Source organism: Pseudophryne corroboree, unplaced genomic scaffold (genome assembly GCF_028390025.1).
Source record: "Pseudophryne corroboree isolate aPseCor3 unplaced genomic scaffold, aPseCor3.hap2 scaffold_90, whole genome shotgun sequence".
Lineage (NCBI taxonomy): Eukaryota > Metazoa > Chordata > Amphibia > Anura > Myobatrachidae > Pseudophryne > Pseudophryne corroboree.
The window spans coordinates 1,167,348-1,189,662 of record NW_026970479.1 but is presented as its reverse complement, the minus strand read 5'-3'; the positions used below and the strand labels follow the sequence as shown (position 1 = coordinate 1,189,662).

Sequence of the window (22,315 nt, the reverse complement as noted above, 5' to 3'; positions counted from 1 at the left end):
AGAGCTGACAAGAGGAAAGCACAAACGCAGTCCCCCACTACCACAAATAATGCAGTCGAGTTTCCCACATTTGGGGAAATCACAGGGGTCAGCATACCCAGAGTGCAATGAATGAACCTCACCCTGGGAGAACAATCTTCATGACCATGGTATCTCCTATGCAAAATAAGTATGATTTGGGATAGGGCTGGGGAGGGCCGCTGCTCAGGCACATCTCTGTCAAGTAAAGGAGATTCAACTGAGGCAACACAAGGGAACTCTCATCTGGGGACAACAACTGCAGGGAGAACACATATTTTCAGATGAACATGGGAGGGCAGAAGGCTGCCTAATACTGAAGCACCCCCAAACAACAAATCAAATGCAACTACTAGTGCAAGCATTCCTGGGGGAAGGCCTGCAGCAGATGGATTTGCATATGGTGATGTCATCCAAGCAGTGGGTCAAAGTTGGCTTCAACCCTCGTCTGCATATGAAAATAAAAAAGGGGTGTGCAGGGCATGGCGGCCTTTTGCGGCGCTTGGATGACCCCTAGTTCGCATTAAACACCTCCACCTTCCTTCGGTGTGGGGCTCATGTTGGCTATGCCCCAGCCCCTGAAGCATTCAAGCTGATTTCTTGCAGCAGCTGGGCACTGTAACAGCTCCAGAGCTGCTCTGTAAAGCAAGTAAAAGGGTGTGGGCCCTGCAGCACTACCTGTAGTTTGCATTGTGCGTTGGAAGGCACAAAGTAAGCAGACGGGAGAAGTCAGGATAGTGCACAAGGGCATAGAAGGGAGCGGCTCAAGAAAAGAGAAGTGGAAACAGACAGCAAACTAGGCTGGAGAGAGACCTGAGACAAAGAGATCTGAATTATACGAGAGCCGACCAGAGGAAACACAAATTATGTAATCAAGTGTCCCACATTTGGGGAAATCGTAGGAGCAGCACACCCAGAGTGCATTGGGTGAGCCTTGCCCTGGGAGAAGCACCTTCCTGATCATAGTATCTCACCTGGCAGGTAAGTAGGAGTTGGGCTAGAGCTGGGGAGGGTCGCTGTTCGGGCACCCCCCTGTCAAGTGAAGGAGATCCAACTGAGGCAGCACAAGGAAACTCTCGAAAAAAGAACAAGGCTAGAGGAAGATCTGAGACAAAGAAATCTGACTTTTACCAGAGCTGACCAGAGGAAAGCACAAACACAGTCCCCCACTACCACAAATAATGCAGTCGAGTTTCCCACATTTGGGGAAATCACAGGGGTCAGCATACCCAGAATGCAATGAATGAACTTCACCCTGGGAGAACAATCTTCATGACAATTGTATCTCCTATGCAAAATAAGTATGATTTGGGATAGGGCTGGGGAGGGCCGCTGCTCAGGCACATCTCTGTCAAGTAAAGGAGATTCAACTGAGGCAGCACAAGGGAACTCTCATCTGGGGACAACAACTGCAGGGAGAACACATATTTTCAGATGAACATGGGAGAGCAGAAGGCTGCCTAATACTGAAGCACCCCCAAACAACAAACCAAATGCAACAACTAGTACAAGCATTCCTGGGAAAAGGTCTGCAGAAGACGGATTTGCATACGGTGATGTCATCCAAGCAGTGGGCCAAAGTTGGCTGGAACCCTCATCTGCATATGAAAAGAGAAAAGGGGTATGCAGGGCATGGCGGCCTTTTGCGGCGCTTGGATGACCCTTAGTTAGCATTAAACACCTCCACCCTCCGTCGGTGTGGGGCTCATGTTGGCTATGCCCCAGCCCCTGAAGCATTCAAGCTGATTTCTTGCAGCAGCTGGGCACTGTAACAGCTCCAGAGCTGCTCTGTAAGGCAAGTAAAAGGGTGTTGGCCCTGCAGCACTACCTGTAGTTTGCATTGTGCGTTGGAAGGCACAAAGTAAGCAGACAGGTGAAGTCAGGAGAGTGCACAAGGGCATAGAAGGCAGCGGCTCAAGAAAAGAGAAGTGGAAACAGACAGCAAACTAGGCTGGAGAGAGACCTGAGACAAAGAGATCTGAATTATACGAGAGCCGACCAGGGGAAACACAAATTATGCAGTCAAGTTTCCCACATTTGGGGAAATCACAGGAGCAGCACACCCAGAGTGCAATGGGTGAGCCTTGCCCTGGGAGAAGCACCTTCATGATCATAGTATCTCACCTGGCAGGTATGTAGGAGTTGGGCTAGAGCTGGGGAGGGTCGCTGCTCGGGTACCCCCCTGTCAAGTGAAGGAGATCAAACTGAGGCAGCACAATGGAACTCTCGAAAGAAGAACAAGGCTAGAGGAAGATCTGAGACAAAGAAATCTGACTTTTACCAGAGCTGACCAGAGGAAAACACAAACACAGTCCCCCACTACCACAAATAATGCAGTTGAGTTTCCCACATTTGGGGAAATCACAGGGGTCAGCATACCCAGAATGCAATGAATGAACCTCACCCTGGGAGAACAATCTTTATGACCATGGTATCTCCTATGCAAAATAAGTATGATTTGGGATAGGGCTGGGGAGGGCCGCTGCTCAGGCACATCTCTGTCAAGTAAAGGAGATTCAACTGAGGCAGCACAAGGGAACTCTCATCTGGGGACAACAACTGCAGGGAGAACACATATTTTCAGATGAACATGGGAGAGCAGAAGGCTGCCTAATACTGAAGCACCCCCAAACAACAAACCAAATGCAACAACTAGTGCAAGCATTCCTGGGGGAAGGCCTGCAGCAGATAGATTTGCATATGGTGATGTCATCCAAGCAGTGGGTCAAAGTTGGGTTCAACCCTCGTCTGCATATGAAAAGAGAAAAGGGGCGTGCAGGGCATGGTGGCCTTTTGCGGCACTTGGCTGACCCCTAGTTTGCATTAAACACCTCCACCCTCCTTCGGTGTGGGGCTCATGTTGGCTATGCCCCAGCCCCTGAAGCATTCAAGCTGATTTCTTGCAGCAGCTGGGCACTGTAACAGCTCCAGAGCTGCTCTGTAAGGCAAGTAAAAGGGTGTGGGCCCTGCAGCACTACCTGTAGTTCGCATTGTGCGTTGGAAGGCACAAAGTAAGCAGAAAGGAGGAGAAGTCAGGATAGTGCGCAAGGGCATAGAAGGGAGCGGCTCAAGAAAAGAGAAGTGGAAACAGACAGCAAACTAGGCTGGAGAGAGACCTGAGACAAAGATATCTGAATTATACGAGACCTGACCAGGGGAAACACAAATTATGCAGTCAAGTTTCCCACATTTGGGGAAATCGCAGGAGCAGCACACCCAGAGTGCAATGGGTGAGCCTTGCCCTTGGAGAAGCACCTTCATGATCATAGTATCTCACCTGGCAGGTAAGTAGGAGTTGGGCTAGAGCTGGGGAGGGTCGCTGCTCGGGCACCCCCCTGTCAAGTGAAGGAGATCCAACTGAGGCAGCACAAAGGAACTCTCGAAAGAAGAACAAGGCTAGAGGAAGATCTGAGACAAAGAAATCTGACTTTTACCAGAGCTGACCAGAGGAAAGCACAAACACAGTCCACCACTACCACAAATAATGCAGTCGAGTTTCCCACATTTGGGGAAATCACAGGGGTCAGCATACCCAGAGTGCAATGAATGAACCGCACCCTGGGAGAACAATCTACATAACAATGGTATCTCCTATGCAAAATAAGTATGATTTGGGATATGGCTGCGGAGGGCCGCTGCTCAGGCACATCTCTGTCAAGTAAAGGAGATTCAAATGAGGCAGCACAAGGGAACTCTCATCTGGGGACAACAACTGCAGGGAGAACACATATTTTCAGATGAACATGGGAGGGCAGAAGGCTGCCTAATAATGAAGCACCCCCAAACAACAAACCAAATGCAACAACTAGTGCAAGCATTCCTGGGGGAAGGCCTGCAGCAGATGGATTTGCATACGGTGATGTCATCCAAGCAGTGGGTCAAAGTTGGCTTCAACCCTCGTCTGCATATGAAAAGAGAAAAGGGGCGTGCAGGGCATAGCGGCCTTTTGCGGCGCTTGGATGACCCCTAGTTCGCATTAAACACCTCCACCCTCCTTCGGTGTGGGGCTCATGTTGGCTATGCCCCAGCCCCTGAAGCATTCAAGCTGATTTCTTGCAGCAGCTGGGCACTGTAACAGCTCCAGAGCTGCTCTGTACGGCAAGTAAAAGGGTGTGGGCCCTGCAGCACTACCTGTAGTTTGCATTGTGCATTGGAAGGCACAAAATAAGCAGACAAGAGGAGAAGTCAGGATAGTGCACAAGGGTATAAAAGGGAGGGGCTCATGAAAAAAGAAGTGGAAACAGACAGCAAACTAGGCTGGAGAGAGACCTGAGACAAAGAGATCTGAATTATACGAGAGCCGACCAGGGGAAACACAAATTATGCAGTCAAGCTTCCCACATTTGGGGAAATCGCAGGGGCACCACACCCAGAGTGCAATGGGTGAGCCTTGCCCTGGGAGAAGCACCTTCATGATCATAGTATCTCACCTGGCAGGTAAGTAGAAGTTGGGCTAGAGCTGGGGAGGGTCGCTACTCGGGCACCCCCCTGTCAAGTGAAAGAGATCCAACTTAGGCAGCACAAGGGAACTCTCGAAAGAAGAACAAGGCTAGAGGAAGATCTGAGACAAATAAATCTGACTTTTACCAGAGCTGACTAGAGGAAAGCACAAACACAGTCCCCCACTACCACAAATAATGCAGTCGAGTTTCCCACATTTGGGGAAATCACAGGGGTCAGCATACCCAGAATGCAATGAATGAACCTCACCCTGGGAGAACAATCTTCATGACCATGGTATCGCCTATGCAAAATAAGTATGATTTGGGATAGGGCTGGGGAGGGCCGCTGCTCAGGCACATCTCTGTCAAGTAAAGGAGATTCAGCTGAGGCAGCACAAGGGAACTCTCATCTGGGGACAACAACTGCAGGGAGAACACATATTTTCAGATAAAAATCTTGGTCATGCTCTGGTTTCTCTTCAGAACGAACAAATCTTTCGCCTCTTACTAAAGATTTCCGTGGAGAGGAGCAAAACCGAGTTTTATCTCAATTTTTGCATGCCCCATCTTTTTGGGGTTTCTTTTACCGGTTTAAAGATAGAATGAGTGTGCTTTAATGTAAGCTCATTTGCATAGAAATGACAGTAAATGTTTATTTATGTTCAAACAGAACTTTCTTGACCATGCTACTTGCTTTAAAGATCTGGGAGCACATGGAATACAGTACAAACCATGCTTATAGCAAGGAGAAGCCAGGTGAGAAATCTGCTTTCTTTCAAATTGGGCGCTCACTTTGATCTGAATGAGGACTGCTGGCACAGCACTCAGGCGACAGGTGGAATCTTGGTCATGCTCTGGTTTCTCTTCAGAATGAACAAATCTTTCGCCTTTTATTAAAGATTATCCGTGGAGAGGAGCAAAACTGAGTTTTATCTCAATTTTTGCATGCCCCATATTATTGGGGTTTCTTTTATCAGTTTAAAGACAGAACGAGTGTGCTTTCTTGTTAGCTTTAATGTAAGTTTATTTGCATAACAATGACAATAAATGTCTGTTTCTTTTCAAGCAGAACTTTCTTGACCATACTAATTGCTTGAAAGATCTGGGAGCACATGGAAAAGAGTACAAACCATGTTTATAGCAAGGGGAAGCCTGGTGAGAAATCTGCTTTCTTTCTTTCAAATTGGGTGCTCACTTTGAGCTGAATGAGGACTGCTGGCATGGCACTCAGGCGACAGGTGGAATCTTGGTCATGCTCTGGTTTCTCTTCAGAACGAACAAATCTTTCGCCTTTTACTAAAGATTTCCGTGGAGAGGAGCAAAACTGAGTTTTATCTCAATTTTTGCATGCCCCATATCATACCTCCCAACTGTCCCGATTTTCGCGGGACAGTCCCGTTTTTTGGGGACTGTCCCGCTGTCCCACCTGCGGGCCGCAGTGTCCCGCGGTGGGGAGGACAGTTGGGAGGCTCTGTCTGTCGCTGCCCTGCTTAGCAGAGCAGCGGTGAATAGTCGCTGTGCGCACAGCGTCTATTCACTGAAGTCAGAGGGAGAGGTGGCATGCCAGCGGCTCACAGAGCGCTGGGCATGCCCCCTCAGTGCCGAAAACGGGGGCGTGACTCGCGATCGCGGGTCCTCCCGCGAAGCCATGCCCCTTTTTACTTAGGCCACGCCCTTTTTGGGAGCGCGTGCGACTTCGCCGCGCGTGTGTCCCTCTTTGCGAGCCGACAAAGTTGGGAGGTATGCCCATATTATTGGGGTTTCTTTTATCAGTTTAAAGACAGAACGAGTGTGCTTTCTGGTTAGCTTTAATGTAAGTTTATTTGCATAACAATGACAGTAAATGTTTGTTTCTTTTCAAACAGAACTTTCTTGACCATGCTACTTGCTTGAAAGATCTGGGAGCACATGGAAAACAGTACAAACCATGCAGTATCACAAGAGCCTTTATTTGATCTTTCATGAAGATAGAGCAGAATTGAGGACACGTCAACAATTTCTGCCGAAGGTGGTTCATCTTTCCACATGGTGCCTTTGGCCACTGACACCTTCGTTGAGTCAAAGTCTCTGGCTGTGGTCAGAACTTTGAAAATTTATGTCACCAGAACGGTTCAGATTAGGAAAACAGAGGCTCTGTTTGTCCTGTATGCTCCCAACAGGATTGGGTGTCCTGCTTCCATGTAGACCATTATGCGCTGGATCTGTGGTAAGATTCAGCATGCTCATTCCATGGCAGGATTGCCGTTACTGAATTAGGTGAAGACCCATTCTACTAGAAAGGTGGGTTCATCCTGGGCAGCTGGTCGGGGAGTCTCGGCATTGCAACTTTGCCGAGCAGCTATTTAGTAAACACTTTTGCTAAGTTTTACAAGTTTGATACCTTGGCCGATGATAACCTCAAGTTGGGTCATTCGGTGCTGCAGAGTCGTACGCACTCTTCCACCCGTTCAAGAGCTTTGGTATAACCCCATGGTTCTTAATGTGACCCCAGCATCCTCTAGGTCGTATGAGAAAATAGGATTTTAATACCTACCGGTAAATCCTTTTCTCTTAGTCCGTAGAGGATGCTGGGCACCCGTCCCAGTCCATACTGTGTCTGCAGTTATTACTTGTGGTTATACACATGTTGTGTTATGGTTCTGGTCAGCTTTTTGCTGCAATTATTCATGCCGTTGGCTTGTGTTCTGTTGAATGCCACGTTCTGCGGCATGCTTAAGGTGTGAGCTGGTAAGATGCTCACCTTAGTTTAACAATAAATCCTTTCCTCGAAATGTCCGTCTCCATGGGCACAGTTCCTATAACTGGAGTCTGGAGGAGGGGCATAGAGGGATGAGCCAGTTCACACCCTTTGATAGTCTTAAAGTGCCCATGTCTCTTGCGGATCCCGTCTATACCCCATGGTTCTTAATGTGACCCCAGCATCCTCTACGGACTAAGAGAAAAGGATGCCCTTGCGCACTATCCTGACTTCTCCTCCCGTCTGCTTACTTTGTGCCTTCCAACGCACAATGCAAACTACAGGTGGTGCTGCAGGGCCCACACCCTTTTACTTGCCTTACAGAACAGCTCTGGAGCTGTTACAGTGCCCAGCTGCTGCAAGAAATCAGCTTGAATGCTTCAGGGGATGGGGCATGGCCAACGTGAGCCCCACACCAAAGGAGGGTGGGGGTGTTTAATGAGAACTAGGGGTCATCCAAGCACTGCAAAAGGCCGCCATGCCCTGCACGCCCCTTTTCTCTTTTCATATGCAGATGAGGGTTCCAGCCAACTTTGGCCCACTGCTTGAATAACATCACTGTATGCAAATCCGTCTGCTGCAGACCTTCCCCCAGGAAGGCTTGTACTAGATGTTGCATATGGTTTGATATTTGATGGTGCTTCAGTATTAGGCAGCCTTCCGCCCTCCCATGTTCATCTGAAAAGATGTGGTCTCCCTGCAGTTGTTGTCCCCAGACGAGAGTTCCCTTGTGCTTCCTCAGTTGAATCTCCTTAACTTGACGGGGGAGGGGCTGCCCGAGCAGCCACCCTCCCCAGCCCTATCCCAACTCATACTTATTTTGCATATGAGATCTCTTGATCATGAAGATTGTTCTCACAGGGTGAGGTTCATCCATTATATTTTAAAATAGGAAGGTACAAATTACATATTTGAATTGCATTTATGTGCTGGATTCAAATGTCCCCCCCCCCCCCCCTTCCTTTCTCAATTGTGCCCGTCAGCAGCTATTCTAAGGTTGCTGCCAATGGGTGTGACACATTAATTTCTTCTGTGGGGTACACTGGACTCCACAAGGATTCACATTGGGGTGTAGAGTAGGATCTTGATCTGAGGCACCAACCGGCTCAAAGCTTTTGACTGTTCCCAAGATGCTCAGTGCATTCTCCTCTATAACCCCGCTTCCATGAACAGGGAGCTCAGTTTGTAGTTGGTGCCTTCAGTAGCAGGCCACTTAACAGGGGCCTGCCTCAGGCAGCCTATTCTTAGCTATAAATTTTGACAAGAAAAGAAGAACTTGTTTTATGAGAATCTACAAGGGCTGCAGCAGGCTAGGTCTAATAGACATCTTTACTGCAGCTTCATCACTCCCAGCGGCGCTGTATACTCCCGTGCCCTGGTTGCTGGGTCACTGCAGCGGAGGGTCCGGTTTCATCCTAAGGTCAGTCACACACACACCACCCTTCCGGATCACGAGGCCGCTGATGAAGGGGAGCGTGGCCGTAGGGGGTGGACCGTGTGCGCACTGGCGTGGACACTGATTACTGGGCAGCCGCTGCACTAGCCACCAGGTACAGTTAAGGAGCACAGGTCTGGGGGTTTTTCTCCTATATTAACCCAATTTTGTACTGCCCGCAGCGCATTGTGATAGGTAATAGGGCCTGATTCAGGTTGGATTGCAATCACAATAAGCGATCCAACTGCAAAAATTGCTAAGAGCATACGCATGTGCCTGCATTTTCTGCGGCACCCCGCAGAGAATGCGATCACCTCTGCCTGTCAATCGGGGCGGGGGGGGATAGGTGGGTCAGCAACACTCCATTTCCAAGTCAGGGATGGAGCGGTGCGGGGGCAAGGCTTCAAAATGGGGTCTGCAACGGAGTAGACACAGGGGGCGTGGTCACAGCGGCTGTATGACATCACATTCAGCCGCTGTGATCACAAAAATGGTGGCGGCTTCCTGCGCGCACATACAGTCTGCACCAGCAGGAGGCTACACCATTTTTTATGATCACGCTGAACTGCAGTGCGACTGCAATTACAGCATGGTCAAGAAGGGAGGCGTCATGCTGGGTGGCCATGCCCTTTCACTGTGCAGGAGCCAGCACCGCTCACACACTAGTCCCCCGGTGCAGCCCCCAACCCCCGGGACACCCGGAGCAACAAAATGTAGATTCAGGCCACCAGGCCACGCCCCTACCTATGAAACCATGCCTCCTTTTTACCATTGCGCTGCTTATCTGCGCGCACTGCATTACAATCTCCCTCGCCACCTCTCTGGGTGTCACCAGTGATAGTGACACCTCTGCCATGCTTGTAGCAGCTGGTCCTAAGATCTACGCCTCAAGCCCTGAGTGTTTGCCCTTGTGACTTGTTGATCATCATAGCGAAGCAGATGCTTACAGAAAACTGCAGGGGCTTAGATTGAAAATAAAAAAATTGATTGGTATAAGGTAGAGAGGAGCGGGTTCGGTTCTCCGAGAACCGAATTCCCCACGAACTCCACGTTGTTTACACTGGTCCGAGGCAGGCTCGGTTGTTCCCGCCTGACTCGCAAAACCTGAACAAGGGAAAATGTCATCATCCCGCTGTCGGATTCTCGCGAGATTCGGATTCCATATAAAGAGCTGCGCGTTGCCGCCATTTTTACTCGTGCATTGAAGAGAGAGCGGAATGGACGTGGCTATGTTCTCTCAGTGGAAATCTCAATATCAGTGCTCAGTATCAGTGGTTACTTATTGCTGCTCAGTAATACTAGTAGTGTGTCTCTCCTGCTCAGTGTCAGTTCTCAGTAGTATCCTCATCAGTGCTCAGTATCACTGCTCATTGTCTTGTGCTGCATTGTGGTGCTCAGCATACTACAGTACATTACTAATAGTCCAGTGCTGCATCTTGCTGCTCAGTGTCAGTTCTAGTATCCTCATCAGTGCTCACTATCACTGTTCATTGCATTTTGGTTTTCTGTATACTACAGTAACATAGTAATATAGTAACATATAGTAACATAGTTTTTGAGGTTGAATAGAGGCAAATTGCCCATCGTGTTCAACCTGTTTTAAGTTGTGATGATTCTACATACTTGCTGAATAATGTTTTATGACTAGTTAGCTACTATAACTCATGTTACCCCCGGATTAACCATGTTGATATTTTAAGTATTATAACCTTAGATAGCTTTTTCATTCAGAAATGTATCCATTCCTTTTTTAAATCCAATTACAGAGTCCGCCATTACCACCTTCCCTGGCAGGGAATTCCACATCCTGATTGCCCTAACAGTGAAGATCATAGTATCTCACCTGGCAGGTAAGTAGGAGTTGGGCTAGAGCTGTGGAGGATTGCTGCTCGGGCACCCCCTGTCAAGTGAAGGAGATCCAACTGAGGCAGCACAAGGGAACTCTCGAAATAAGAACAAGGCTAGAGGAAGATCTGAGACAAAGAAATCTGACTTTTACCAGAGCTGACCAGAGGAAAGCACAAACACAGTCCCCCACTACCACAAATAATGCAGTCGAGTTTCCCACATTGGGGAAATCACAGGGGTCAGCATACCCAGAATGCAATGAATGAACCTCACCCTGGGAGAACAATCTTCATGACCATGGTATCTCCTATGCAAAATAAGTATGATTTGGGATAGGGCTGGGGAGGGCCGCTGCTCAGGCACATCTCTGTCAAGTAAAGGAGATTCAACTGAGGCAGCACAAGGGAACTCTCATCTGGGGACAACAACTGCAGGGAGAACACATATTTTCAGATGAAAATCTTGGTCATGCTCTGGCTTCTCTTCAGAACGAACAAATCTTTCGCCTTTTACTAAAGATTTCCGTGGAGAGGAGCAAAACTGAGTTTTACCTCAATTTTTGCATGCCCCATCTTTTTGGATTTTCTTTTATCGGTTTAAAGATAGAATGAGTGTGCTTTAATGAAAGCTCATTTGCATAGAAATTACAGTAAATGTTTGTTTCTTTTCAAACAGAACTTTCTTGACCATGCTACTTGCTTGAAAGATCTGGGAGCACATGGAATACAGTACAAACCATGCTTATAGCAAGGAGAAGCCAGGTGAGAAATCTGCTTTCTTTCAAATTGGGCGCTCACTTTGATCTGAATGAGGACTGCTGGCATGGCACTCAGGCGACAGGTGGAATCTTGGTCATGCTCTGGTTTTTCTTCAGAATGAACAAATCTTTCGCCATTTATTAAAGATTTCCGTGGAGAGGAGCAAAACTGAGTTTTATCTCAATTTTTGCATGCCCCATATTATTGGGGTTTCTTTTATCAGTTTAAGGACAGAATGAGTGTGCTTTCTTGTTGGCTTTAATGTAAGTTTATTTGTATAACAATGACAGTAAATGTCTGTTTCTTTTCAAACAGAACTTTCTTGACCATGCTACTTGCTTGAAAGATCTGGGAGCACATGGAAAAGAGTACAAACCATGCTTATAGCAAGGGGAAGCCTGGTGAGAAATCTGCTTTCTTTCTTTCAAATTGGGTGCTCACTTTGAGCTGAATGAGGACTGCTGGCATGGCACTCAGGCGACAGGTGGAATCTTGGTCATGCTCTGGTTTCTCTTCAGAACGAACAAATCTTTCGCCTTTTACTAAAGATTTCCGTGGAGAGGAGCAAAACTGAATTTTATCTCAAATTTTGCATTCCCCATCTTATTGGGGTTTTATTTTATCTGTTTAAAGATAGAACGAGTGTGCTTTAATGTAAGCTCATTTGCATAGAAATGACAGTAAATGTTTGTTTCTTTTCAAACAGAACTTTCTTGACTATACTAATTGCTTGAAAGATCTGGGAACACATGGAAAAGAGTACAAACCATGTTTATAGCTAGGGGAAGCCTGGTGAGAAATCTGCTATCTTTCTTTCAAATTGGGTGCTCACTTTGAGCTCAATGAGAACTGCTGGCATGGCACTCAGGCGACAGGTGGAATCTTGGTCATGCTCTGGTTTCTCTTCAGAACTAACAAATATTTCGCCTTTTATTAAAGATTTCCGTGGAGAGGAGCAAAACTGAGTTTTATCTCAATTTTTGCATGCCCCATATTATTGGGGTTTCTTTTATCAGTTTAAAGACAGAACGAGTGTGCTTTCTTGTTAGCTTTAATGTAAGTTGCCATAGATGCAGTGAAACACACGTGTAGGGCACGGCGTGTCCGCGTGTATTTGACTCATGTGAAATGTTATAAAACAAAAATATATGATTATGATGTTAGCTGTTAGTCTCCACTAATGGGGAATAGAAGCTGAGCTATAAGAAAGGAATACACTAGATATGATGTCACTTAGCAGATACAATGTCTAAAGTGCATACAGATAGCTACTAATAACTCTTGATAAGAAAGTATATCAGTGTGGGTATATTTATATGATGGGATATTGGGACTAGTGAATATATATCACTCCTGCTGTCCAGATTGGCAATAACCAGACAATTATGATAAGAGTAGAGATGTCACATGGGCTGCTATAGATATTAATTTAATGCTGTATGTGTCATTTGTTACAAATGGATACATTTTCTATGAGTCAGCCTAGCAGCTGCATGTTCTAACAGAACACTATCCTCACACAGAATCTGCTAACCTTGAGATAACTAAATGACAGTGTGTAACAGTCTCTTTACTATAAGACTGTTACAAAGTAATATATATATTTGAAGTCAGTCTAGCAGCTGTGTGTTCCAGCAGTTTATAAGACAAAGAAAATCTCCTATTGTGGAATCTAGACACATGGGACTGCTGGCCTGTGTCATACTATTTCTATGTAATACCAGTAACATGTATATAACTGTTACATAATTGTTACAAATGGATAAATCTTTGAGTCAGCCTAGCAGCTGCATGTCCTAACAGGACACCATAAATCCTTTACAGTGTAACAAATTGATTGGTAACACTTAAAGGCTGGAGAGCAGTTATATGCCTTACTAGCATACTCAATATACCACATTATTACACCAGTTACCACGATTATTGACAGCGCATTTGATATATTATATTACCCTCACACTGAGTCTGTTTACCTTTAGATAACTAAGTGACCGAATATGTAACAGTTTCTCTATCATAAGACTGTTACAAAGTGAGATAGATATATTTGGAAGTCAGTCAAACAGCTGTGTGTTTCAGCGGTTTATAAGAAAATTCCTCATTGTGGAATCTGGACCACTAAGGGTTATTATATATATAGCACATGGAATTGCCACATCTCCCTATATGATAATTTCATTACACTGTAACATAATAAGAATTAACTCTTTAACAGTGTAAATAGAGAGTAATGAATCTCTGACACATGGAATATATTATTTCTTAGATGAATTGGATAAACCATTATGACAGACACTTTGCTTCCTAATAAGAATTGAGGTGGCTATACCTCTAAGGAAAGCATTATTGCCTACGCCTAGATCAGATTAAATAAGATCTGGCTGAATATATGAAGGAAGGTTGCTATTTATATGAGAATTGGAATTGCTATATTCCTTAAGGCAACCCCACCGATTGATATATGTTGTCAATTAAGTATATCTGAACGGCTATATCTGGACCAGATTTAATAAGATCTGGCTGATTATATGAAGGAGGGCTGCTATTTATATTGGAATTGCCATATTCCTTAAGGCAACCGCACCTGTTGGTATATCTCGCCAATTAACTATATCTAAACAGCTAAATTAAAGCTATTCATCATTTTTTTAGTTTGGATATTAATAAATATGATCTTTCCATGATGCATAGAGATTTCCCTATCAAGTGATTCCTTATCCGATATAGAAAGCTATCCCCCTGTGGTATTGAATTTAGGAATATAGTCTTAGGGGACACAGAGAAATAAGTGATCCCCATCTACCTAAGCACCCCACAAATTGGAGGTTAGCTTACCGGTTATACTCAATCACCCCCACAAATTCGCCAATGGGGATGGCTTCCCGGGAGGTAACCCATATTGAGTGAAGGGAGTATATAGGATACGACCCAGTGGTACCTGACGACATAGATACTAACAGCTATTTAATAACATTACGCTAGAAAGTGATTATTAGCAACATATATATCTATATAAACAACCCCGCCAGGGTTGTGCCTTCAAAAATAATCACACACGGACACGCTTTTTAAACCTTTTTTTCACATCTCTTTATTCTTCTTATGCACATGTATGTTAGTTCTGTGATTTTAACCTTTATGTTTCACTGCAGTTTGGGATAATAATATTAATATTTATCCAATTTTAATACATACTTAATAAAGGTTATATTTTATGATTCATTCATTCTGTCCAGTGCGTCAACAGTGCAGATTTCTTCTTGTTTTTTCTCCCAAATTCTATAACAATGACAGTAAATGTTGTTTCTTTTCAAACAGAACTTTCTTGACCATGCTACTTGCTTGAAAGATCTGGGAGCACATGGAAAACAGTACAAACCATGCAGTATCACAAGAGCCTTTATTTGATCTTTCATGAAGATAGAGCAGAATTGAGGACACGTCAACAATTTCTGCCGAAGGTGGTTCATCTTTCCACATGGTGCCTTTGGCCACTGACACCTTCGTTGAGTCAAAGTCTCTGGCTGTGGTCAGAACTTTGAAAATTTATGTCACCAGAACGGTTCAGATTAGGAAAACAGAGGCTCTGTTTGTCCTGTATGCTCCCAACAGGATTGGGTGTCCTGCTTCCATGTAGACCATTATGCGCTGGATCTGTGGTAAGATTCAGCATGCTCATTCCATGGCAGGATTGCCGTTACTGAATTAGGTGAAGACCCATTCTACTAGAAAGGTGGGTTCATCCTGGGCAGCTGGTCGGGGAGTCTCGGCATTGCAACTTTGCCGAGCAGCTATTTAGTAAACACTTTTGCTAAGTTTTACAAGTTTGATACCTTGGCTGATGATAACCTCAAGTTGGGTCATTCGGTGCTGCAGAGTCGTACGCACTCTCCCACCCGTTCAAGAGCTTTGGTATAACCCCATGGTTCTTAATGTGACCCCAGCATCCTCTAGGTCGTATGAGAAAATAGGATTTTAATACCTACCGGTAAATCCTTTTCTCTTAGTCCGTAGAGGATGCTGGGCACCCGTCCCAGTCCATACTGTGTCTGCAGTTATTACTTGTGGTTATACACATGTTATGTTATGGTTCTGGTCAGCTTTTTGCTGCAATTGTTCATGCCGTTGGCTTGTGTTCTGTTGAATGCCACGTTCTGCGGCATGCTTAAGGTGTGAGCTGGTAAGATGCTCACCTTAGTTTAACAATAAATCCTTTCCTCGAAATGTCCGTCTCCCTGGGCACAGTTCCTATAACTGGAGTCTGGAGGAGGGGCATAGAGGGAGGAGCCAGTTCACACCCTTTGAAAGTCTTAAAGTGCCCATGTCTCTTGCGGATCCCGTCTATACCCCATGGTTCTTAATGTGACCCCAGCATCCTCTACGGACTAAGAGAAAAGGATGCCCTTGCGCACTATCCTGACTTCTCCTCCCGTCTGCTTACTTTGTGCCTTCCAACGCACAATGCGAACTACAGGTGGTGCTGCAGGGCCCACACCCTTTTACTTGCCTTACAGAACAGCTCTGGAGCTGTTACAGTGCCCAGCTGCTGCAAGAAATCAGCTTGAATGCTTCAGGGGATGGGGCATGGCCAACATGAGCCCCACACCAAAGGAGGGTGGGGGTGTTTAATGCGAACTAGGGGTCATCCAAGCACCGCAAAAGGCCGCCATGCCCTGCATGCCCCTTTTCTCTTTTCATATGCAGATGAGGGTTCCAGCCAACTTTGGCCCACATCTTGGATGACATCACCGTATGCAAATCCGTCTTCTGCAGACCTTCCCCCAGGAATGCTTGTACTAGTTGTTGCATATGGTTTGATATTTGATGGTGCTTCAATATTAGGCAGCCTTCCACCCTCCCATGTTCATCTGAACAGATGTGGTCTCCCTGCAGTTGTTGTCCCCAGACGAGAGTTCCCTTGTGCGTCCTCAGTTGAATCTCCTTAACTTGACGGGGGAGGGGCTGCCCGAGCAGCCACCCTCCCCAGCCCTATCCCAACTCATACTTATTTTGCATATGAGATCTCTTGATCATGAAGATTGTTCTCACAGGGTGAGGTTCATCCATTATATTTTAAAATAGGAAGGTACAAATTACATATTTGAATTGCATCTATGTGCTGGATTCAAATGTCCCCCCCCCCCTTCCTTTCTCAATTGTGCCCGTCAGCAGCTATTCTAAGGTTGCTGCCAATGGGTGTGACACATTAATTTCTTCTGTGGGGTACACTGGACTCCACAAGGATTCACATTGGGGTGTAGAGTAGGATCTTGATCTGAGGCACCAACCGGCTCAAAGCTTTTGACTGTTCCCAAGATGCTCAGCGCATCCTCCTCTATAACCCCGCTTCCATGAACAGGGAGCTCAGTTTGTAGTTGGTGCCTTCAGTAGCAGGCCACTTAACAGGGGCCTGCCTCAGGCAGCCTATTCTTAGCTATTAATTTTGACAAGAAAAGAAGAACTTGTTTTATGAGAATCTACAAGGGCTGCAGCAGGCTAGGTCTAATAGACATCTTTACTGCAGCTTCATCACTCCCAGCGGCGCTGTATACTCCCGTGCCCTGGTTGCTGGGTCACTGCAGCGGAGGCTCCAGTTTCTTCCTAAGGTCAGTCACACACACACCGCCCTTCCGGATCACGAGGCCGCTGATGAAGGGGAGCGTGGCCGTAGGGGGTGGACCGTGTGCGCACTGGCGTGGACACTGATTACTGGGCAGCCGCTCCACTAGCCACCAGGTACAGTTAAGGAGCACAGGTCTGGGAGTTTTACTCCTATATTAACCCAATTTTGTACTGCCCGCAGCGCATTGTGATAGGTAATAGGGCCTGATTCAGGTTGGAATGCAATCACAATAAGCGATCCAACTGCAAAAATTGCTAACAGCATACGCATGTGCCTGCATTTTCTGCGGCACCCCGCAGAGAATGCGATCGCCTCTGCCTGTCAATCGGGGCGGGGGGGGGAGAGGGGGGTCAGCAACACTCCATTTCCAAGTCAGGGATGGAGCGGTGCGGGGGCAAGGCTTCAAAATGGGGTCTGCAACGGAGGAGACACAGGGGGCGTGGTCACAGCGGCTGTATGACATCACATTCAGCCGCTGTGATCACAAAAATGGTGGCGGCTTCCTGCGCGCACATACAGTCTGCACCAGCAGGAGGCTACACCATTTTTTATGATCACGCTGAACTGCAGTGCGACTGCAATTACAGCATGGTCAAGAATGGAGGCGTCATGCTGGGTGGCCATGCCCTGTCACTGTGCAGGAGCCAGCACCGCACACACACTAGTCCCCGGGTGCAGCCCCCAACCCCCGGGACACCCGGAGCAACAAAATGTAGATTCAGGCCACCAGGCCACGCCCCTACCTATGAAACCATGCCTCCTTTTTACCATTGCGCTGCTTATCTGCGCGCACTGCATTACAATCTCCTTCGCCACCTCTCTGGGTGTCACCAGTGATAGTGACACCTCTGCCATGCTTGTAGCAGCTGGTCCTAAGATCTACGCCTCAAGCCCTGAGTGTTTGCCCTTGTGACTTGTTGATCATCATAGCGAAGCAGATGCTTACAGAAAACTGCAGGGGCTTAGATTGAAAATAAAAAAATTGATGGGTATAAGGTAGATAGGAGCGGGTTCGGTTCTCCGAGAACCGAATTCCCGACGAACTCCACGTGGTTTACACTGGTCCGAGGCAGGCTCGGTTGTTCCCGCCTGACTCGGAAAACCTGAACAAGGGAAAATGTCATCATCCCGCTGTCGGATTCTCTCGAGATTCGGATTCCATATAAAGAGCTGCGCGTTGCCGCCATTTTTACTCGTGCATTGAAGAGAGAGCGGAGAGGACGTGGCTATGTTCTCTCAGTGGAAATCTCAATATCAGTGCTCAGTATCAGTGGTTACTTATTGCTGCTCAGTAATACTAGTAGTGTGTCTCTCCTGCTCAGTGTCAGTTCTCAGTAGTATCCTCATCAGTGCTCAGTATCACTGCTCATTGTCTTGTGCTGCATTGTGGTGCTCAGCATACTACAGTACATTACTAATAGTCCAGTGCTGCATCTTGCTGCTCAGTGTCAGTTCTAGTATCCTCATCAGTGCTCACTATCACTGCTCATTACATTGTGGTGTTCTGTATACTACAGTAACATAGTAATATAGTAACATATAGTAACATAGTTTTTGAGGTTGAATAGAGGCAAATTGCCCATCGTGTTCAACCTGTTTTAAGTTGTGATGATTCTACATACTTGCTGAATAATGTTTTATGACTAGTTAGCTACTATAACTCATGTTACCCCCGGATTAACCATGTTGATATTTTAAGTATTATAACATTGGATAGCTTTTTCATTCAGAAATGTATCCATTCCTTTTTTAAATCCAATTACAGAGTCCGCCATTACCACCTTCCCTGGCAGGGAATTCCACATCCTGATTGCCCTAACAGTGAACATCATAGTATCTCACCTGGCAGGTAAGTAGGAGTTGGGCTAGAGCTGTGGAGGATTGCTGCTCGGGCACCCCCTGTCAAGTGAAGGAGATCCAACTGAGGCAGCACAAGGGAACTCTCGAAAGAAGAACAAGGCTAGAGGAAGATCTGAGACAAAGAAATCTGACTTTTACCAGAGCTGACCAGAGGAAAGCACAAACGCAGTCCCCCACTACCACAAATAATGCAGTCGAGTTTCCCACATTTGGGGAAATCACAGGGGTCAGCATACCCAGAGTGCAATGAATGAACCTCACCCTGGGAGAACAATCTTCATGACCATGGTATCTCCTATGCAAAATAAGTATGATTTGGGATAGGGCTGGGGAGGGCCGCTGCTCAGGCACATCTCTGTCAAGTAAAGGAGATTCAACTGAGGCAACACAAGGGAACTCTCATCTGGGGACAACAACTGCAGGGAGAACACATATTTTCAGATGAACATGGGAGGGCAGAAGGCTGCCTAACACTGAAGCACCCCCAAACAACAAACCAAATGCAACTACTAGTGCAAGCATTCCTGGGGGAAGGCCTGCAGCAGATGGATTTGCATATGGTGATGTCATCCAAGCAGTGGGATCAAAGTTGGCTTCAACCCTCGTCTGCATATGAAAATAAAAAAGGGGTGTGCAGGGCATGGCGGCCTTTTGCGGCGCTTGGATGACCCCTAGTTTGCATTAAACACCTCCACCTTCCTTCGGTGTGGGGCTCATGTTGGCTATGCCCCAGCCCCTGAAGCATTCAAGCTGATTTCTTGCAGCAGCTGGGCACTGTAACAGCTCCAGAGCTGCTCTGTAAAGCAAGTAAAAGGGTGTGGGCCCTGCAGCACTACCTGTAGTTTGCATTGTGCGTTGGAAGGCACAAAGTAAGCAGACGGGAGAAGTCAGGATAGTGCACAAGGGCATAGAAGGGAGCGGCTCAAGAAAAGAGAAGTGGAAACAGACAGCAAACTAGGCTGGAGAGAGACCTGAGACAAAGAGATCTGAATTATACGAGAGCCGACCAGAGGAAACACAAATTATGTAATCAAGTGTCCCACATTTGGGGAAATCGTAGGAGCAGCACACCCAGAGTGCATTGGGTGAGCCTTGCCCTGGAAGAAGCACCTTCCTGATCATAGTATCTCACCTGGCAGGTAAGTAGGAGTTGGGCTAGAGCTGGGGAGGGTCGCTGTTCGGGCACCCCCCTGTCAAGTGAAGGAGATCCAACTGAGGCAGCACAAGGAAACTCTCGAAAAAAGAACAAGGCTAGAGGAAGATCTGAGACAAAGAAATCTGACTTTTACCAGAGCTGACCAGAGGAAAGCACAAACACAGTCCCCCACTACCACAAATAATGCAGTCGAGTTTCCCACATTTGGGGAAATGACAGGGGTCAGCATACCCAGAATGCAATGAATGAACCTCACCCTGGGAGAACAATCTTCATGACAATGGTATCTCCTATGCAAAATAAGTATGATTTGGGATAGGGCTGGGGAGGGCCGCTGCTCAGGCACATCTCTGTCAAGTAAAGGAGATTCAACTGAGGCAGCACAAGGGAACTCTCATCTGGGGACAACAACTGCAGGGAGAACACATATTTTCAGATGAACATGGGAGAGCAGAAGGCTGCCTAATACTGAAGCACCCCCAAACAACAAACCAAATGCAACAACTAGTACAAGCATTCCTGGGAAAAGGTCTGCAGAAGACGGATTTGCATACGGTGATGTCATCCAAGCAGTGGGCCAAAGTTGGCTGGAACCCTCATCTGCATATGAAAAGAGAAAAGGGGTATGCAGGGCATGGCGGCCTTTTGCGGCGCTTGGATGACCCTTAGTTCGCATTAAACACCTCCACCCTCCGTCGGTGTGGGGCTCATGTTGGCTATGCCCCAGCCCCTGAAGCATTCAAGCTGATTTCTTGCAGCAGCTGGGCACTGTAACAGCTCCAGAGCTGCTCTGTAAGGCAAGTAAAAGGGTGTTGGCCCTGCAGCACTACCTGTAGTTTGCATTGTGCGTTGGAAGGCACAAAGTAAGCAGACAGGAGAAGTCAGGAGAGTGCACAAGGGCAAGGGCAGGGGCTCAAGAAAAGAGAAGTGGAAACAGACAGCAAACTAGGCTGGAGAGAGACCTGAGACAAAGAGATCTGAATTATACGAGTAGCCGACCAGAGGAAACACAAATTATGTAGTCAAGTGTCCCACATTTGGGGAAATCGTAGGAGCAGCACACCCAGAGTGCAATGGGTGAGCCTTGCCCTGGGAGAAGCACCTTCCTGATCATAGTATCTCACCTGGCAGGTAAGTAGGAGTTGGGCTAGAGCTGGGGAGGGTCGCTGCTCGGGCACCCCCCTGTCAAGTGAAGGAAATCCAACTGAGGCAGCACAAGGAAACTCTCAAAAAAAGAACAAGGCTAGAGGAAGATCTGAGACAAAGAAATCTGACTTTTACCAGAGCTGACCAGAGGAAAGCACAAACACAGTCCCCCACTACCACAAATAATGCAGTCGAGTTTCCCACATTTGGGGAAATCACAGGGGTCAGCATACCCAGAATGCAATGAATGAACCTCACCCTGGAAGAACAATCTTCATGACCATGGTATCTCCTATGCAAAATAAGTATGATTTGGGATAGGGCTGGGGAGGGCCGCTGCTCAGGCACATCTCTGTCAAGTAAAGGAGATTCAACTGAGGCAGCACAAGAGAACTCTCATCTGGGGACAACAACTGCAGGGAGAACACATATTTTCAGATGAACATGGGAGAGCAGAAGGCTGCCTAATACTGAAGCACCCCAAACAACAAACCAAATGCAACAACTAGTACAAGCATTCCTGGGGGAAGGTCTGCAGAAGACGTATTTGCATACGGTGATGTCATCCAAGCAGTGGGCCAAAGTTGGCTGGAACCCTCATCTGCATATGAAAAGAGAAAAGGGGTATGCAGGGCATGGCGGCCTTTTGCGGCGCTTGGATGACCCTTAGTTCGCATTAAACACCTCCACCCTCCGTCGGTGTGGGGCTCATGTTGGCTATGCCCCAGCCCCTGAAGCATTCAAGCTGATTTCTTGCAGCAGCTGGGCACTGTAACAGCTCCAGAGCTGCTCTGAAAGGCAAGTAAAAGGGTGTGGGCCCTGCAGCACTACCTGTAGTTTGCATTGTGCGTTGGAAGGCACAAAGTAAGCAGACAGGAGAAGTCAGGAGAGTGCACAAGGGCATAGAAGGCAGCGGCTCAAGAAAAGAGAAGTGGAAACAGACAGCAAACTAGGCTGGAGAGAGACCTGAGACAAAGAGATCTGAATTATACGAGAGCCGACCAGGGGAAACACAAATTATGCAGTCAAGTTTCCCACATTTGGGGAAATCGCAGGAGCAGCACACCCAGAGTGCAATGGGTGAGCCTTGCCCTGGGAGAAGCACCTTCATGATCATAGTATCTCACCTGGCAGTTATGTAGGAGTTGGGCTAGAGCTGGGGAGGGTCGCTGCTCGGGTACCCCCCTGTCAAGTGAAGGAGATCAAACTGAGGCAGCACAATGGAACTCTCGAAAGAAGAACAAGGCTAGAGGAAGATCTGAGACAAAGAAATCTGACTTTTACCAGAGCTG

At 47.0% G+C, this 22,315-nt stretch overlaps 23 non-coding genes across 23 annotated transcripts; 7 read left to right on the top strand and 16 right to left on the bottom strand.

Moving 5' to 3' along the window:
- Positions 1–9: 9 nt before the first annotated feature.
- LOC135045003 (U1 spliceosomal RNA) lies at positions 10–173 on the bottom strand. Its single transcript, XR_010237539.1, has one exon. It is a non-coding gene; the product is annotated as a U1 spliceosomal RNA (small nuclear RNA).
- A 671-nt stretch (positions 174–844) lies between these two features.
- LOC135044564 (U1 spliceosomal RNA) lies at positions 845–1,007 on the bottom strand. Its single transcript, XR_010237127.1, has one exon. It is a non-coding gene; the product is annotated as a U1 spliceosomal RNA (small nuclear RNA).
- A 152-nt stretch (positions 1,008–1,159) lies between these two features.
- Positions 1,160–1,323, bottom strand: LOC135044909 (U1 spliceosomal RNA). The gene has a single exon (XR_010237445.1). It is a non-coding gene; the product is annotated as a U1 spliceosomal RNA (small nuclear RNA).
- Positions 1,324–1,994: 671 nt separating this feature from the next.
- Positions 1,995–2,157, bottom strand: LOC135044487 (U1 spliceosomal RNA). Its single transcript, XR_010237071.1, has one exon. It is a non-coding gene; the product is annotated as a U1 spliceosomal RNA (small nuclear RNA).
- Positions 2,158–2,309: 152 nt separating this feature from the next.
- Positions 2,310–2,473, bottom strand: LOC135044851 (U1 spliceosomal RNA). Its single transcript, XR_010237388.1, has one exon. It is a non-coding gene; the product is annotated as a U1 spliceosomal RNA (small nuclear RNA).
- Positions 2,474–3,147: 674 nt separating this feature from the next.
- LOC135044426 (U1 spliceosomal RNA) lies at positions 3,148–3,310 on the bottom strand. The gene has a single exon (XR_010237026.1). It is a non-coding gene; the product is annotated as a U1 spliceosomal RNA (small nuclear RNA).
- Positions 3,311–3,462: 152 nt separating this feature from the next.
- Positions 3,463–3,626, bottom strand: LOC135045064 (U1 spliceosomal RNA). Its single transcript, XR_010237598.1, has one exon. It is a non-coding gene; the product is annotated as a U1 spliceosomal RNA (small nuclear RNA).
- A 674-nt stretch (positions 3,627–4,300) lies between these two features.
- LOC135044502 (U1 spliceosomal RNA) lies at positions 4,301–4,463 on the bottom strand. Its single transcript, XR_010237085.1, has one exon. It is a non-coding gene; the product is annotated as a U1 spliceosomal RNA (small nuclear RNA).
- Positions 4,464–4,615: 152 nt separating this feature from the next.
- On the bottom strand, positions 4,616–4,779 carry LOC135044903 (U1 spliceosomal RNA). Its single transcript, XR_010237439.1, has one exon. It is a non-coding gene; the product is annotated as a U1 spliceosomal RNA (small nuclear RNA).
- Positions 4,780–4,923: 144 nt separating this feature from the next.
- On the top strand, positions 4,924–5,039 carry LOC135044702 (U5 spliceosomal RNA). The gene has a single exon (XR_010237243.1). It is a non-coding gene; the product is annotated as a U5 spliceosomal RNA (small nuclear RNA).
- A 270-nt stretch (positions 5,040–5,309) lies between these two features.
- Positions 5,310–5,426, top strand: LOC135044811 (U5 spliceosomal RNA). Its single transcript, XR_010237350.1, has one exon. It is a non-coding gene; the product is annotated as a U5 spliceosomal RNA (small nuclear RNA).
- A 286-nt stretch (positions 5,427–5,712) lies between these two features.
- LOC135044804 (U5 spliceosomal RNA) lies at positions 5,713–5,825 on the top strand. The gene has a single exon (XR_010237343.1). It is a non-coding gene; the product is annotated as a U5 spliceosomal RNA (small nuclear RNA).
- Positions 5,826–10,641: 4,816 nt separating this feature from the next.
- LOC135044679 (U1 spliceosomal RNA) lies at positions 10,642–10,804 on the bottom strand. The gene has a single exon (XR_010237220.1). It is a non-coding gene; the product is annotated as a U1 spliceosomal RNA (small nuclear RNA).
- A 144-nt stretch (positions 10,805–10,948) lies between these two features.
- LOC135044694 (U5 spliceosomal RNA) lies at positions 10,949–11,064 on the top strand. The gene has a single exon (XR_010237235.1). It is a non-coding gene; the product is annotated as a U5 spliceosomal RNA (small nuclear RNA).
- A 270-nt stretch (positions 11,065–11,334) lies between these two features.
- On the top strand, positions 11,335–11,450 carry LOC135044798 (U5 spliceosomal RNA). The gene has a single exon (XR_010237337.1). It is a non-coding gene; the product is annotated as a U5 spliceosomal RNA (small nuclear RNA).
- A 286-nt stretch (positions 11,451–11,736) lies between these two features.
- Positions 11,737–11,852, top strand: LOC135044741 (U5 spliceosomal RNA). Its single transcript, XR_010237282.1, has one exon. It is a non-coding gene; the product is annotated as a U5 spliceosomal RNA (small nuclear RNA).
- Positions 11,853–12,127: 275 nt separating this feature from the next.
- LOC135044783 (U5 spliceosomal RNA) lies at positions 12,128–12,243 on the top strand. The gene has a single exon (XR_010237322.1). It is a non-coding gene; the product is annotated as a U5 spliceosomal RNA (small nuclear RNA).
- A 6,626-nt stretch (positions 12,244–18,869) lies between these two features.
- LOC135044526 (U1 spliceosomal RNA) lies at positions 18,870–19,033 on the bottom strand. The gene has a single exon (XR_010237106.1). It is a non-coding gene; the product is annotated as a U1 spliceosomal RNA (small nuclear RNA).
- Positions 19,034–19,705: 672 nt separating this feature from the next.
- LOC135044584 (U1 spliceosomal RNA) lies at positions 19,706–19,868 on the bottom strand. The gene has a single exon (XR_010237139.1). It is a non-coding gene; the product is annotated as a U1 spliceosomal RNA (small nuclear RNA).
- A 152-nt stretch (positions 19,869–20,020) lies between these two features.
- On the bottom strand, positions 20,021–20,184 carry LOC135045038 (U1 spliceosomal RNA). Its single transcript, XR_010237572.1, has one exon. It is a non-coding gene; the product is annotated as a U1 spliceosomal RNA (small nuclear RNA).
- A 668-nt stretch (positions 20,185–20,852) lies between these two features.
- LOC135044459 (U1 spliceosomal RNA) lies at positions 20,853–21,016 on the bottom strand. The gene has a single exon (XR_010237051.1). It is a non-coding gene; the product is annotated as a U1 spliceosomal RNA (small nuclear RNA).
- Positions 21,017–21,168: 152 nt separating this feature from the next.
- Positions 21,169–21,332, bottom strand: LOC135044863 (U1 spliceosomal RNA). The gene has a single exon (XR_010237399.1). It is a non-coding gene; the product is annotated as a U1 spliceosomal RNA (small nuclear RNA).
- Positions 21,333–22,002: 670 nt separating this feature from the next.
- Positions 22,003–22,165, bottom strand: LOC135044491 (U1 spliceosomal RNA). Its single transcript, XR_010237075.1, has one exon. It is a non-coding gene; the product is annotated as a U1 spliceosomal RNA (small nuclear RNA).
- Positions 22,166–22,315: the final 150 nt, after the last annotated feature.